Source organism: Leptopilina boulardi, unplaced genomic scaffold, assembly GCF_019393585.1.
Source record: "Leptopilina boulardi isolate dan_hultmark-lab unplaced genomic scaffold, ZJU_Lbou_2.1 LbouV2_194, whole genome shotgun sequence".
NCBI classification, from domain to species: domain Eukaryota; kingdom Metazoa; phylum Arthropoda; class Insecta; order Hymenoptera; family Figitidae; genus Leptopilina; species Leptopilina boulardi.
In genome coordinates, this window is record NW_026137745.1 from 854,932 (window position 1) to 870,703 (window position 15,772).

The 15,772-nt window shown below is 26.0% G+C and overlaps 1 protein-coding gene across 1 annotated transcript in view; it reads left to right on the forward strand.

The window, feature by feature from the left end:
• The window catches only part of LOC127278070 (uncharacterized), a 52,600-nt gene that overhangs the window by 995 nt on the left and 35,833 nt on the right, over positions 1–15,772 (forward strand). The gene's annotated exons all lie outside the window — the stretch shown is intronic.

Here is a 15,772-nt window from a genome sequence, read left to right on the forward strand (position 1 = left end):
ATACATTTATCTACTTTGAATATTGGTAATGTACTAGATTCAAAATTATTTTCTTCATTAATAAATTAGTCTTCCCCCATATTTATAAATACCCCCCCCCCTCTTTCTTAAGAGAGCAAAAACTAAACTGTTTCATTTGGACATGTGACATTATTAAATTTGTTGTAAGATAATTATTTACAATAATTAATTAATTGACCTTGGAATTTTTTTTTAAGGAATGATAAAATGTTATAAATAATATACAAAAAAAGAAAAATTAAATAGAAAAAATAATATTATTAGAATATTATTATTATTATTATTAGTATTAGAATATTAAGTAATAATTTACTTACAATTAAAACAATGAGGAGATACATAATAATAATAATTAATAATCATTAACTAATAACATAATTTAAGAATATTATTTAAAAAGTTTTGAATTAAAAAAATTTTTAACTTTCCCGCAAATTGTTGTTTTTAAAATTTGTTTATTTGGGAATTCCAAATTACTTGCGTTATATATTATTTAAACGAAGAAAGTAAAGGCGGAAGACTTTCACTTCTTTTTAAAAAGTTTTATATATTTTAATAAAATGATTTCAATTAAAATTGTTGTGAATCTTGAAAAAAAGGCAAAAATTGGTTTCGTCTTATGTAATATGGAATATTTTTAATGAGTTATATATTGTTGAAACTTTTTTTGCAATATATAAAAAGTAGTATAGCGAGATGTTGATTTATAATGAGAGAAAATCGAATCTTCGATGAAAGAGAGAAAAAACAATTAAATAAGGATAATTTTTTTTTTTGTTTGACGTACGGCACAAATTTTTGTAATTAAATTTTACTTCATTGAATTCTTTATAATTTTGAATTTTAATATTTAAAATATAAATAAGTAATAACGACAAGATTTAAAATTACTGTATTTCATTCAAAAAAAATTTTTTTTTACAAATTATTTATATTAAAGATATATTAATTTACAAGTTTATTTTGTTTATTTATATATTGTGTGTCATTCCATGAGTTTTTTTTAGCACTTTTAGGAGTAAACTTTCTTAATTAAATGAAACATTTTTTTTATAATATTTATTAATATAAAGGTCCAAAATAATCACTTTTTAAGTAAAAAAAATTGTTTATTTAAAAATTACAACAATAAATAATGAAAAATAATCACTTTTTTTCTGCAACACCAAATAAATTGGTTTAAAGATAAAAATTTTTCTTATTTTTCAAGCTTTAATACCGCACAAGAAAAATAATGTATTTCAAAATAGTTAACTCACAATTTATTAAACAATGTTTGTTTTCTATTTTGTATTTTATTTATTGTGAAACGTCTGCTATAGTTGCGCGCGACGTTCGGAAGTTGTCGCTCTCGTTATTGAGCAGAAGCTCATTACACTACCCAGATAGCACGGAAACTTGCAGCAAGCTTGCCAAGCTTGCCGCGCAAGCTTGCTGCAAGCTTGTCTGAGCTAGCGAAATGTCTCACCCAGGGCAAGCTTGCCGTGAAAGCTTGCTGTAAGCTTTCCAGGAAAGGTTGCTGCAATCTTGCCATGAAAGATTTCTACAAGATTGCTGCAAGCATACTAAGAATGATTGCGGCAAGCTTGCCGTGAAAGATTGCTGTAAGCTTGCTACGTAAGGTTGCAGGAGAATTTCAACAAGCTTCTGGAAAGGTTGCTGCAAGGTTGCTGCAATTTTTAAAAAATACATTTTAAATTAAAAAAAATGTATTTGTTTTTTTTAAATTTGAAAATCCTTGTGACGTTTATTATTATTAATTATGTCCTGTTTATTTTCATTTGGAAACTTAACGAGAAAATTTTCGAAACGAATTTGAGGGGACTGGGAATTGAACCCGGGTTCGACAGACACTAACCAAAGACCCTTACCAAGAACCTACTCGACCAATTATCAAAGAATAAAAAAATCTTGTATTTTTTAAAAATTGCAGCAACCTTGCAGCAACCTTTCCAGAAGCTTGTTGAAATTCTCCTGCAACCTTACGTAGCAAGGTTACAGCAATCTTTCACGGCAAGCTTGCCGCAATCATTCTTAGTATGCTTGCAGCAATCTTGTAGAAATCTTTCATGGCAAGATTGCAGCAACCTTTCCTGGAAAGCTTACAGCAAGCTTTCACGGCAAGCTTGCCCTGGGTGAGACATTTCGCTAGCTCAGACAAGCTTGCAGCAAGCTTGGCAAGCTTGCACGGTGAACTTGACGCAAGCTTGCTGCAAGTTTCCGTGCTATCTGGGTAGCGTAGTAGAAAGCATGTTGTGTGAAAAGTGAGGTTTTTCATTCTTCAAAAATGTTTATATGATTTTTTACTGCAAAGTAGATAATTAAAATTACGTTTCGTTTAATGACAACATAACCTCACTTTTCGCACAACATGCTTTCTACTACGCTAGTGTAATGAGCTTCTGCTCAATAACGAGAGCGACAATTTCCGAACGTCGCGCGCAACTATAGCAGACGTTTCACAATAAATGAAATACAAAAATGAAAACAAACATTGTTTAATAAATTGTGAGTTAACTATTTTGAAATACATTTTTTTTTTTGTGCGGTATTAAAGCTTGAAAAATAAGAAAAATTTTTATCTTTAAACCAATTTATTTGGTGTTGCAGAAAAAAAGTGGTTATTTTTCATTATTTATTGTTGTATTTTTTAAATAAACAATTGTTTTTACTTAAAAAGTGATTATTTTGGACCTTTATATTAATAAATATTATAAAAAAAATGTTTCATTTAATTTATATTCTTCTCATTTAGAAAATTGCAGATAGAACCTTTTTCTCCAATTTTGTCATGATTCGAAATTATTTAAACAGCCATATAATAATTGTGTTTAATTATTTTTTAAACACGAAAGAATCGACAGTGTTCATTATATTTACAAATGACTTTTGTTTCTAAAATGCGTTCTCTTAGAAATAAATCATTGCATTTATCATGATTTTTCATATTGTGCAAAGTAGACCATTGTCATTATTTTATATATATTATAGAGAAATTAAAAGGAAAACTTAATTATACTTGTGTGTATATAAAATATAAAAAATTAAATATAATAAAAAAAATTCTTTGACTTAAATAATCAATTATTTGACGAATATCAAATGAAATATTTATACTTTTTATTTGAGTTTGTATTTGCAACAAATACTATTTAATTAATTCAAATAATAATTATTAAGTGTTATTAAATATTGTAAAATTTTTTAAAAATATTTAATTAAAAATAAAAAAAAGAAAAAGATGATCTAAAAAAAATTTTTTTTCTTTAAATACTAATTGAAATATTTTCTTTTCCAAGAGAGAAACTTTATTGCAGGAAATGAAAATATTATGACGATAGATTTGAGGTTTAAAATGTCGAGTAGTAGAAATTCTATTTGAATTTTTTGTCTTGTTATGGATTTTTTAAAAATAAAGAATAGAAAAAAATTTTTTAAGTCAAATAATACCTAATATGATAGTTTATTTTATGCTACCAACAGAAACAGTCAATTCAAGATTATATACACATATACCTATGTTATACTAGTTGAGAAGAAACTATACATTTACAATCAACAGTATAAGGTTGATGACCGGACTTTATGCTATGGCTTTAAATCGCCAGGTGTCTATTACTATATAGGCATAAAACGATGTATTGCATTGCCAAGGTTTTCTCCCGATAAATACTTTTTAATTGAATCAAATTTTTCTTGATCGATTATTTCGCACTCAAATTCATAAAATATTTTATTTCATATTATTTGTTAAAGTATAATTTATAAAATAATCGAAATATTTTTTATTTCGACAATAATTATAAAATAATTATTATAATTAATTCCCTCATAACAAAAGGATATCCTTAGGATATCCATATCAATGGTCGATATCCTAGAATGGTCCCCAGGATATCTTGGGATATCCATAAAATATCCCTAGGATATCCAAACCGCCGGTCTGTGGGACATCAACAGGACATCCATAGGATATCCACAGGATATCCCTAAGACATCCACAAAATATCTATTGGATATTATATCGCAGGATATCCATGGGATATCCTCAGGATGTCCGTGGGATATTCTTAGGATATTCACGGGATATTTAATATCTCAACATATATTTTTAAAGGTTAAAATTGTTAAGCTAATATAATGAATAATAATATGATAAAAACAAAAATCTTATGAACTTCTAATTTATTTTAAATGAAGATTTGAAACGCATTTTTCAAAGTTTTTAAATAAACTCATGCACTTAATGTATAATTAATATTAATAGTTATTCGTTATTTGCGGGGAAGAATTTATATTGTTTAAAGCCAATTTATTTTCTGACAATATTAAGCATATGAATAAAGGAATAAATGACGAATGAGAAAAAAATTAGTTAATAATTTTTCAAATTAAACAACTTTCTCGAAAAACAAGTTACATTTTATTTTATTTATATAAAATTTAATTCACAGAATATTCTCACTCGTAGTCTCATAATGACTTTAAAAACAGTATCCTGAGAATATCCTCTTGACATCCAGAAGATATACTGAGAATATCCTGAAAATATCTGTGGGATATCCTGACGATATCTATGGGATATCTGGAGGACATTTATGAAAGTCTATAGAGATATCCAGAAGATATCCTCAGATATCCATGGGATATCCAAACCGCCGATTTTTTGGATATCCTTAAGAGATCCTTTTGATATCCATAGGACATCCCTAGGATATCTGCGGGATATTATCAATATATCCCAGGATATCTTGTGTTATTATATTTTATGAAAATAAATAAGTGATTGTAATATTTTATAATTTTATTATTTCAATTATAATTTATTTATTAAAATATTTAAAATATAGAATTTTTTCGTAAATCATTTTTAATTACATTATATATGCTTAATTAATTTTTGATTAACGTTTATGGGGAAAAATCTTCATTTTGATCGTGTAATATTAATTAAGAATTATTAGTGTAGAAAGAAATGATTATAAACATATATAATGTTATAAATGATATATAAAAATTATGTTCATATTTAAAATCAAAGAAGAAATTGAATTCTAACGGAAAATATATTTATATACATATATATATATATAGTTGAAAGTGTTCGTCAAGGAAATTACCTCCACTATGAGTCTTTTAAAACTGTACACTAAGTACTTAGCGTAAAAAAAAACTTGTTCATTTATTTTTAACTTCTATAATTGCACAAGCTTATTCAGTTGAAAGACAAAAGTTGTTAAATAATTTTAATATTTGTGGATTTTCATTCTTTTGTAAGTTTAAAGAGGCTGTATCATGAAACGAAAAAGGTTAGAAGTATTTTAGTAATTTATTTATTTTTATATTTTCAATACTATAAATATTGTCTTTAAATATAAATATGATTGACGTTTTCGAGAAAATTAAAATCTGAATTCTATACATATCTTTTTATGAGGGGGACAATTAAAATCAGATAAAAAAATTTAAATAAACATACAAATTTTTAGCTAAAATATGAATTTGTGATTTTTTAAATTTTAATCAATTCTTTAAATTTAAATTAAATCTATACACAACAAATCGATTTGTTTTGATGTAAGAAATAAGATTTTATTATATATCACCTTAAATTTTGCTATTAAAAATTTTTTTTGTTTAAAAACGAATTTTTTGAGAAAAGACAATAAAATTTTTTTTTCGGTATTTTTAAAATCCTTGTGTCCATTTTGAGATATTAATGTGATAAATAAGCCTCCCAAATTTTACCCAAATCTATTAAAAGCTGTTAAAGTTATCGTGTTCATAAAAAAAACGGGATCCATACACACACACACACATCCGGACATTTGATCAGGGACTCATATATATTACATTTATATATAGAAAAAATTTGTTTTATGCATTTTAGAAAATTTTTTAATTTGAAAGACTACATAGCTTTCTCCACGAGGAAGAAAAAATTGTATAGATAGTAGTGTGAATTGAAATTTTGTTATTTTTAGGAACACTGTTACTTTCAAATTCTTACAAAACTTGGATTTTAGATGCAATTTTTAAATTCTTATATTTTTTAAACTAGATTCAGGACCAAAACAAAAATTTCTGTGCGTGTAGATTTCGGTATGATTTAAAAGTGCAAAATTTTTTTTTTTTCCTCTTTGACGGAGATATTAAGTTGCAAAATTCAGAAATCGTTTACTTTCAACTTAATATTTCTTGTTTATGGGTTAAAGTAAAAATAAAGTGCTAAAAGAAACTTTAAAATTTATCAAAAATACTCTATATTCGGTGAGTTTTTATTGAATTTAATAATTCCACTTTTTCATAATTAATCAATTAAAATCACAAAATTATGTTATTTGACAAATCAACTTTAAAAACATGTTTTATATATTGTTTTCCCAGATAGTACAACAATTTGCCACAATTTTATCGATTTGCCACAAATATCGATATGTTCACCCTTTTTAAACTTTGCAGTGCAAACTTGCTGCAAAAAAGCTGAATGAGTTTTCCGCAGAATTTCAAAAAGCATTTGCTGAAAAATGACAAGGAAAATTTTCTGAAATTTGAAAATGCAATTTTTTGGAAAGTAAAATTTTTAAGTTTTCCTTGAAAGTTATTTTTTTCATTTCTGTACTAGAAAAATAATTAAATCGTAGGAAACGAAGGGAGTAAAAAGAAAACAATTTTTTTTAGAAATAACGCTTTAAAAATTTAAATTAAAATTATTAATTAAAAAATTAAAAGTTATTAAATTTTCACTAGAGCAGGGTTTTCACGTTCGCGTACAACATTCGCGAAACTATTGTGCGCTGGCCCAAACACAGTTAAACGGTAAACTTTTGGAATGTATTGTACTACGCCTGCGTAGTTTATCAAAAGAAGGAGAGAGACACAAAAATCAGCTATCTCTTTCGTCTTGTGACTTTCAATGGCAGACGTCGATATTTGAAGCTCAGTGGGAGAACTAGAATAGAGAAAAGCAGGGTGAAGCAGTTGTTAAAATTATAAAGATATGGCATATTTCAGACGTTCTACTAGATTTCCAGTGGAAATTTACATTTGCCCATTCTAAACTAATCCATCAGTTTAAATCAAACATATTATAATTTTTATTCAAATAAATAATATTTTTAAACGAAAGTGATAGATATTTTCCATATATTAAAAAAAACTTATTTACAAACTGTGTTAAATTAAACAAAATCATTTCATAGTCATATACTTTTCTAAAAACGTTTGCCAATTCGTATCCTAATAGGGTTGGTTTTCATTGTCCCCACTCGCCATTTGTCATAATTCTCGTCAACTACCGCACCCTGCTTTAGTAAAAATTTAATAACTTTATAGTAAAATTTTAATTTTAATAATAAAGTTACTAAATTTTTACCGGAGCAGGGTGTGGTAGTTGACGAGAATTATGACAAATCTTCTTGTTAACTACCGCACCCTGCTCTAGTGAAAATTTAGTAACTTTTAATTTTAAAAATATAGGTCTGAGCAGAATAGAAACGTAACCGGAATCGTAATCGCAACCGGAAGAATGAGTTAGAGAAGGACAAACAATATATTTATCCTTCTCTAACGCACTCTTCCGGTTGCGATTACGATTCCGGTTACGTTTCTATTCTGTTCAGACCTTTATTGTTATAATTAAAAGTTACTAAATTTTCACTAGAGCAGGGTGCGGTAGTTAACGAGAAAGTTTTTTCATAATTTTCGTCAACTACCACACCCTGCTTTGGTAAAAATTTAGTAACTTTTTTTATTAAAATTAAAAGTTACTATAAAGTTATAAAATTTTCACTAAAGCAGGGTGCGGTAGTTGAGTGGGGACAATGGAAACCAACTATAGCACCTCGGTTTTGAGTTTACTCAGAATCTGTCAGAGATTTCTCTACTTTTGATTGGCTTTGCTCATAGAGAATTTCTAGTAGATTGTAATTTTTTAAAGTATTTTTGGGGAAAAGCCAATCAATATTAGTGAAATATCTGACATATTTTAAGTATATACTCCGAACTGTGGAGGTATATTACAAGAGTCTTAAGATGGCGAAAATATATGAATGATCAATGGTATTCCCCTCACGCAAAATACCTCTTCTGAAATGACTACTTCAGGGTTTGGCTATAGTTCAGTTACTTGCAGTGATGGGTACGTATAATACATGACGTATAATACGTGGTTTTCTACGTGTATAATACTACGTATATTACGTGCCAAGTTTTCTACACGATGTATATTACATTTGATCACGTGATTTAAGAGCGGCAATTTTAAATTCTTCATTAAAATACATCATTCATTACTTTACACTATTGAAAGAGAAAGTTGTTAATATAAACAAAATTTAGGTAATTTTTAATTTATTGAAATGTTTTTATATCGGTTTTATTTCTAAGTTGGTTTCACAGATAAGAGTGAACACCGGGCCACGTGCATAATAACATAACCTATATTCTAAGTATTATATTGTCAGTCTAGTCGTTTGGCATCTCCCAAAATAAACAATTTTTAAATAAAAACTTTTTTTCTATTTTATTTTAAGACTTTAATTTAAATAGAATGATAAGAAAAATTCGTTATGGCAAAAATCAGAGGATCATATATAGATGTATAAATGTCAGTGGTTTTTCTACATTTTATACGTATATTACGTCGAAAACGTATTATACGTACAAAACTTCGTGTGACGCGTCACAACCCATCACTGGTTACTTGAGTAGGATCGTCATGGTAACGTATAAGAGTGAGAGAAATAAAGAATGTTTATATTTTATTTTCTTAAGTTAACATAACATAGTATAACGTATCGAATACAATAGAAAATAATAGTCCTATTGTAGACACAGCCTTATTTTTCTAAAGGTACGGTCACAGCTCTGTAATTTAGTTTTCTTGCTCTTGTACACACTATTTTGTCCTTTTCTAAGGCACGTTTTGCCATAACAACATGTGTGTTAGAAAAGGACAAAAAAGTGTAGGCATATCTGGCCACGAATGTACGTTACCATGACAACCTTAGGCAAACTGCCTGCAGAGCTTCGTGATCGTATCGTTACGTATATCAGTTAAGTATACGATGTAAATATAGTCATTTTCTGGTGTTTTAATAGATTCTTTAGAAAAATAAAAGTCGTGAAAAAGCAACGCGGATAATAAAATATCTCGTACCGAGAATATGCTGTCTAAGAAAAGCAAAATCGAGAAAGCGAGTTTTGTTTTACTGTATTTAATTATAATTTAACGAAGTTTAAGTGCCTTTTGTGCTCAAATGGCTTTCACAAATATACATTAACAGTTCCTATTATAACTCATTGGAACGTAATCATTTGGAACCACACATATGTGGCCATACGGTTATAACTTATGAGCTGCCATATATGACTATTTTAAACATATAATAAAGCCATTTTCAGTACCTTCTTTTTTTTTCTTATACGTCGGACAAGCATTACACTTAAACACGTTGAGATACTCAATTGACCATAACAACTAATTCTTAAGGCAATTTAGACACTTTAAATCTTGCTATACATTCACGCGCTGACTTCAAACATTATTTATAACTTTGTATATTCATTAGCACCTTCTAGGAGAAAAAATAGAAATTGATTCTTATGAACAAAAAAAAAACTTTTTTAAAATAAGCAATGTATAAACAAAATCAAAATATAAAACGGCAAAGAAAAACTCCGCTAATCCATAAATATGGTTATATGTAGTAGATTTTTAATTATTTGAAAAATAATTTTTAAATTTAGCGCCATTATCTAAAGTTTTGTGTTACATGGTTGGTATTTGTACACTAGTGGTCATTGATGTCTTCCATTTTCTATCCTTTTCTAACGCACATGTTGTCATGGCAACACATGTGTTAGAAAAGGACAAAAAGTGTAAGTATATACGGCCAAGACTGTAATTGTCCATTCATTCAACGAAGAAAATTTATTTGATTCAAATAATCGATTACTTGACTATCATAAAGCAATAAAAAAAATTCTTTTGACACTTAGATCAGCGTACTCTTTTCCCACGTATTTTAAGACGCTGAACACGAATCCCAAATCAGATTTGCTCCATCATATCAAGTTTTTTCTTAACCTCAAAAAACATGTCAGATTTTGTGTATATGATTTATATGTTTCGAACAGACGAATTTTTTTTAAAGATTGAATAAAACTTAGTATATTATTTAGGAGTTTTTGGTATCGCTGAAGATGAATCTAAAGTCATATTTTCAAAAAATTAAAAAAAAAATTTATTATGATAATTTTTTAAAAATTTCTCCGACATATTGAATCTGCTATTTTGAAGTTTGAAAATCTAATTTCAGATTTGTTTTCAGCCATCCCAAAATTTTTTTTTTAAATTTAAGTCACAATATACATATGGGGCAAAATTTCTCAAGTGATCCAATAGCCAATAGTTTAAGATGGTGAAAATTTTTTCAAAAAATTCAAAATTTAATCGTTTTTTCAAAACTAAAAATATTTTTTAATTTTGCTTTAAAAAGGACACTTTTTTTCTTTCATTATACTACTTAAAATGTATAGTTTCAGTATATGAATTTAAAAAAATGTTTCTTTTCGTTTTCGAGATATTAACTAATTAATTAATTAATATCTCAAAAACGAAAAGAAACATTTTTTAAAATTCATATATTGAAACTATACATTTTAAGCTTCATTTTAAGGAGTAAAAAATTGGTCCCTTTTACAAAAAAAAATTCAAAAATATTTTTTATTTTCAAAAAAAGGTTAAAAGTTGATTTTTCCAAAAAAAAATCCACTGTTTACTTTTGACTAAAATTTTAATTCTTTTCGGCCTCTCCACAGTTTTTGTTTAAAATTTATAATAATTTATGGGTGAAGTAGATACTCATCTATAGTTCTGGAATACCTGGCTAAACATTTTGGATAATCCAACTTTGTCGTCAATTAAGAAACTGGCAATATTTTTATATAAAATTTTAGCATAAGAAATATATTGTAAAAAAAAAAAAATTGAACTTCTTTGTATGAATCAGTTGAATCACTTGAGAAATTTCGCCTCATATAAATCTTGAATGAAAAAAAATTTGTGCATGAAAAATCGACGAAATTTAGTCAACCGAATAACTTTTAAAATTAGTAATTTGCTCCTTCCCCCCCCCCCCCCTCAGAACTCAATTTCACAAAATGTGTGTGCCTATACATATATCCAATAAAAGAGAAAGTATATTTCCAGTTTACGGCATCGTTCCTAATATAAGAAACGCACATGGAATGTTTTAATTGTCTCATATATGATATAGGAAAATCTATTTATATTTTTTTTAAAAACGTAAACGTCTACACATTAGAGAATTAAATGTTAAAAATCTATTATTATAGTAAATTCTTCATCTCTCACGAAATATCCTTATTACTCTCTAAATCTGAATTAGTAAAAACGTTTACTAATTTGAATTAGTGACTCACTTTTTGCTTCTGAATTAGTAAAATTTTACTAATTATTAGTAAATTTTACTAATTCAGAAGCAAAAAGTGAGTCACTAATTCAAATTAGTAAACATTTTTACTAATTCAAATTAGTAAACATTTTTACTAATTCAGATTTAGAGAGTAGCATATTAATATAATTATAAACATTTTTTGAAAAAAAAATTTCTCATATTTTTATAGACATATGATTTATGCCTAATAATTTACAGTTAAAAATGAAATTATAAATATACTAATTTATCAATTAATGAATAAAATAAATAATAATTTTAATAATAAAATTAAATAAATAATTTTATAATAGAAACAAAAGTAAATAAAATTATTACATATTTGTATATTATAATAATTAATTTGCCATGTTATTACATATTAAAGATTGAAATCGACAGTTGTTAATAAGTATGTTTGAGATTAGGAAACTTGCAAAAGTGCGCAAATGGAAAAAAAAGAAGTCAATCGTAGAAAAGGGAATTCATATTTAATATTTATTAATCGAAACATTAATGAACCGTAGGTAATGATTTGCAAAACTTTCGAATGCAAATTGCGTTATCATTTCTTGCTCCATATATATAGTATCATGTACAAAACTAATAATTAATGATTATTGATGGTTGACCAAAACTCGATGATATCTGTATATGTATGTAATTCTTTTTTTGATATATACGTATATTTACATGAAAATTTTCAATTTGATCTATTTACTTTTTATTGAAATCACACTTTCAAATCTCTCTCATTTTATCTTGAGTATAAAAGATATTATTACTTTCTAGAAAATCGCAAGGAAATATGAAATGTTGCTTATAACAATTTTATGTAATATTCGTAAGACAGAAAATGTAATTATTTTTAAAAGTAAAATTACAATCTGTATTTATCCATTAAACTATGTATTTATTTATATATATATATAATTATAAACTAATGCTGTTTAAATTACGTTTATATAGATATGTACATATTTAAATAAGTATAATTCGATTTATTATTTATATATATATAATTTTTAATTATTGGTTTTTCTAAGTGACTAATTGTCGGTTAATTGAAAATACATTGAATGCAACAAATTTATAAATCGTTTCTGTAAAACAAGAAATACGTGAATTAAAAATTCTTGAAATAATCCGCGCGTCGTGACAAGAGTGACAAGTTGATTAGAAATTATAGAAGTGTCCTGATTTTGAAATGTCATGTTCACACTATTACTTTCTTAAAAATGAAAATAATTATAGGGTAAAAACAAATTAATTAATTTTTTTTTATTAAATTGCAAATTGCGTCACATTTCATGAATCAAGAATTCATAGAAAAGATTTCTTTGATTAAAAGAAACGAATTTCTTTGACTTGTTTTCTTTCATTAAAAATAAAATTTTGTTTGAAACAAAAAAAGCTTATTAGTTTTACAGAAAATTTCTTTGATTCAAAGAAATTTTATTTGAATGAAAGAAATTTGTGCATTAAATCAAAGAAATTCACACAGAAAATTAAAAGGCATTAAAATAAGCTGCAACGCATATTATTTTAATCCAATTTTGCTTATTTTAATCCATTTTGGTATTAAAATAAGCAATCAGTACTAACACTGATATATAGGGTCAAAGAAACATTTATTTGAATTAAATAAAAAAATTTTTTGAGACGAATATAATTTTTTTTTAATCAAAAACAATTTGTTTGAAACAAATAAATTTTCATTGTATATCAAAGAAAAATTTGTCAAACAAATTAATTTCTTTGAATCAAAGAAATCATTTTTCTGGGTGCATAAAATAAATGAGAAAAGTTTCTCGAAAATTTGTCGACAAATTATTATTATTTTTAATTTGTAATCAATTGTCGGAATTACATTGAATTACTTTTTACATTGAATATACCTATTCTTTTTATACATTTATCTTGTTAACACATAACGATATATAATGGCAATTAATTTGTATTCATGTTTTGTACTTATTATATATATATTTATTATACCAATATATGTCCACAATTATCTGATATAAATATAAAGAAGAAAATGTAGTTAGAACATACCTGGAATAGTAATAGCTACATTTGAACAGGTCGATCAATAAATAAAAAAAAAAAACAACGATCATTTCACTCTACTTGTCTAAACATCACGTCTCATTTATTCCTCGCTCAGATGAACATACATACAAGTTATTCACACATTCGAAATCTAATTATATATAAATATCATTTTCAAATATGATACCTATGTAAAAATATTTTTTTATAATGTTCTTCAAGTTCTGAACTTTCAAATGAACGAAAAAATATTGTTTTCTTATTTATTTTTTTTATAATAACCTTAAGTTTATATTTTTTACAAAATATTTGTTTTTTTATCAAAAAATAAATTAATAATTTAATAAATTTTTAATGTATTTATTTATTAAAATTATTAATTATTATTATTATTAATTAAAATAATTAACAATTATAAATTATATTTATTATTAATTAATTCTGCCGTCCAAAGTAAAAAAGGCGTAAACAACAATTTTTGTATTGTTGTACCTTTTTACTTTGTACAGCAGAATTATTAATATATTTATTTATTATTTAATTTATTTATTTACATATATACGAGCAGTGCCTTTTGTACAAATGTACTTAATTATATAACATATAACATTTTATTTTATTTATTTTTAAAGAAATAATTTTTTAAAATGAAAAATTCTATAATTGTTTGTCTAAAAAATATTTTTTGTAGTTTTTATTAATCAACAAATTATAAACAAGTATTTTTTTAGGTAAACAATTTTATAATTTTCCGTGTTAATTAAAAATTTATTTCTAATTGTTGACGACCATAAACGTTGCGTACTTCAGCATCGGAATGATTAAAATGGACATATGTTTCGAGTCACTTAGGATGTTGTAAAATAGGTGTAACAGTAAAATTTTTCTTAGTGTAATATTCTGATGGAGTCAATCTGATTTCAAATTCATTTTCAACGTCATCAAAATACGTTACAAAATCATATTACATTATATTTGCCTTGGAAATGAAAAAAATTTCAGTTTTCTTGTGATATTATTGGTATTATTTATCAGATGTGATGAAGAAAAATAATTTTTCCCTGAAATTTCAATATTACGTCTCATAAAAATGAATTTCATTTTATCAGATTTCTTTTTTTTTTGTTTGATATTTTACGAAAGGTTGTGAGGATTATATATTATATTTTTTCTTTTATCTTTTTATTATTTCACAAAAATTATTTTCTTAATTTCAATAATATGAAAATGCTGAAAATTGTTCACAAAGTTGATTAACATTTTTCTATAAATAAAAAATTATAAACACTTCCTTATGTTGTATGACAAAAAATGTACTTGATTGCGAGAAAAAAAAATTTAACGGGAACGCGTAAAGTGCAAAGTTTTTAATTATCGATATTCATAAGTGTATATAATCATGAGAAAAATTTTTACTTAAAGGTGTAGAATTACATTTAAAAATAAATTTTTTTTCTATTAGGGTAAGTGTACCAATTACGGCGCGTTCATAAAAAATAACTATTATTACTATTAATATTTAATATAACTGCACCGAAAAAAAAATATTCTTGTATTCAGAGGAAAATTCCTCTTACAGAATCCTCTTGAATTTTATTCTTAAAACAAGAGTATTACTCTTTAAATGAGAATAATTTCCTCTAATTTCAAGAGGATCGAAACAAAAAGACTATTCTAGAGCATTCCTCTTGTATTCACAATAATCTTTTTAGAATAAAAATAATACTCTTAGAATTTAGAATAATCTTCTATGTTTAAGAATATTCCTCTAAATTCTAAGAGGATTTCCCATAGAAAGTCGCTCATGCGCAAAGATGATTGCGTCATATCATTTACGTCGCGTCATAAATCGCATATCATACGTGAAAAAGTTTTAGTTTCTGTGTGAAAAAAGGAAAATAAACCAAAATGGATAATAATCTTTTAAATATCTTGATAGAGTTGCAACTTACACAATACCCAGATAACAAAATGCCTGCATAATTGCAGGCCGTGTGCCGGACCTCAGTCCGATTGATCGGACCAACGTGCCGGCACATAAGCAGCGCAATGTACGCGCCATTGCTGGCGATATCGCCCGCCCGCGGTCCGATCCATTAAAGTACAGAAAATGTTTTTTACTAAAATAAAAATTGAAACTGCGTCTATGTAGATACGTTTAATGATTATTTAAACAATTTCAGTAAAAAAATTACACGTGCTGATTAACATTTTGAAAATGTGCTCTGGTAACT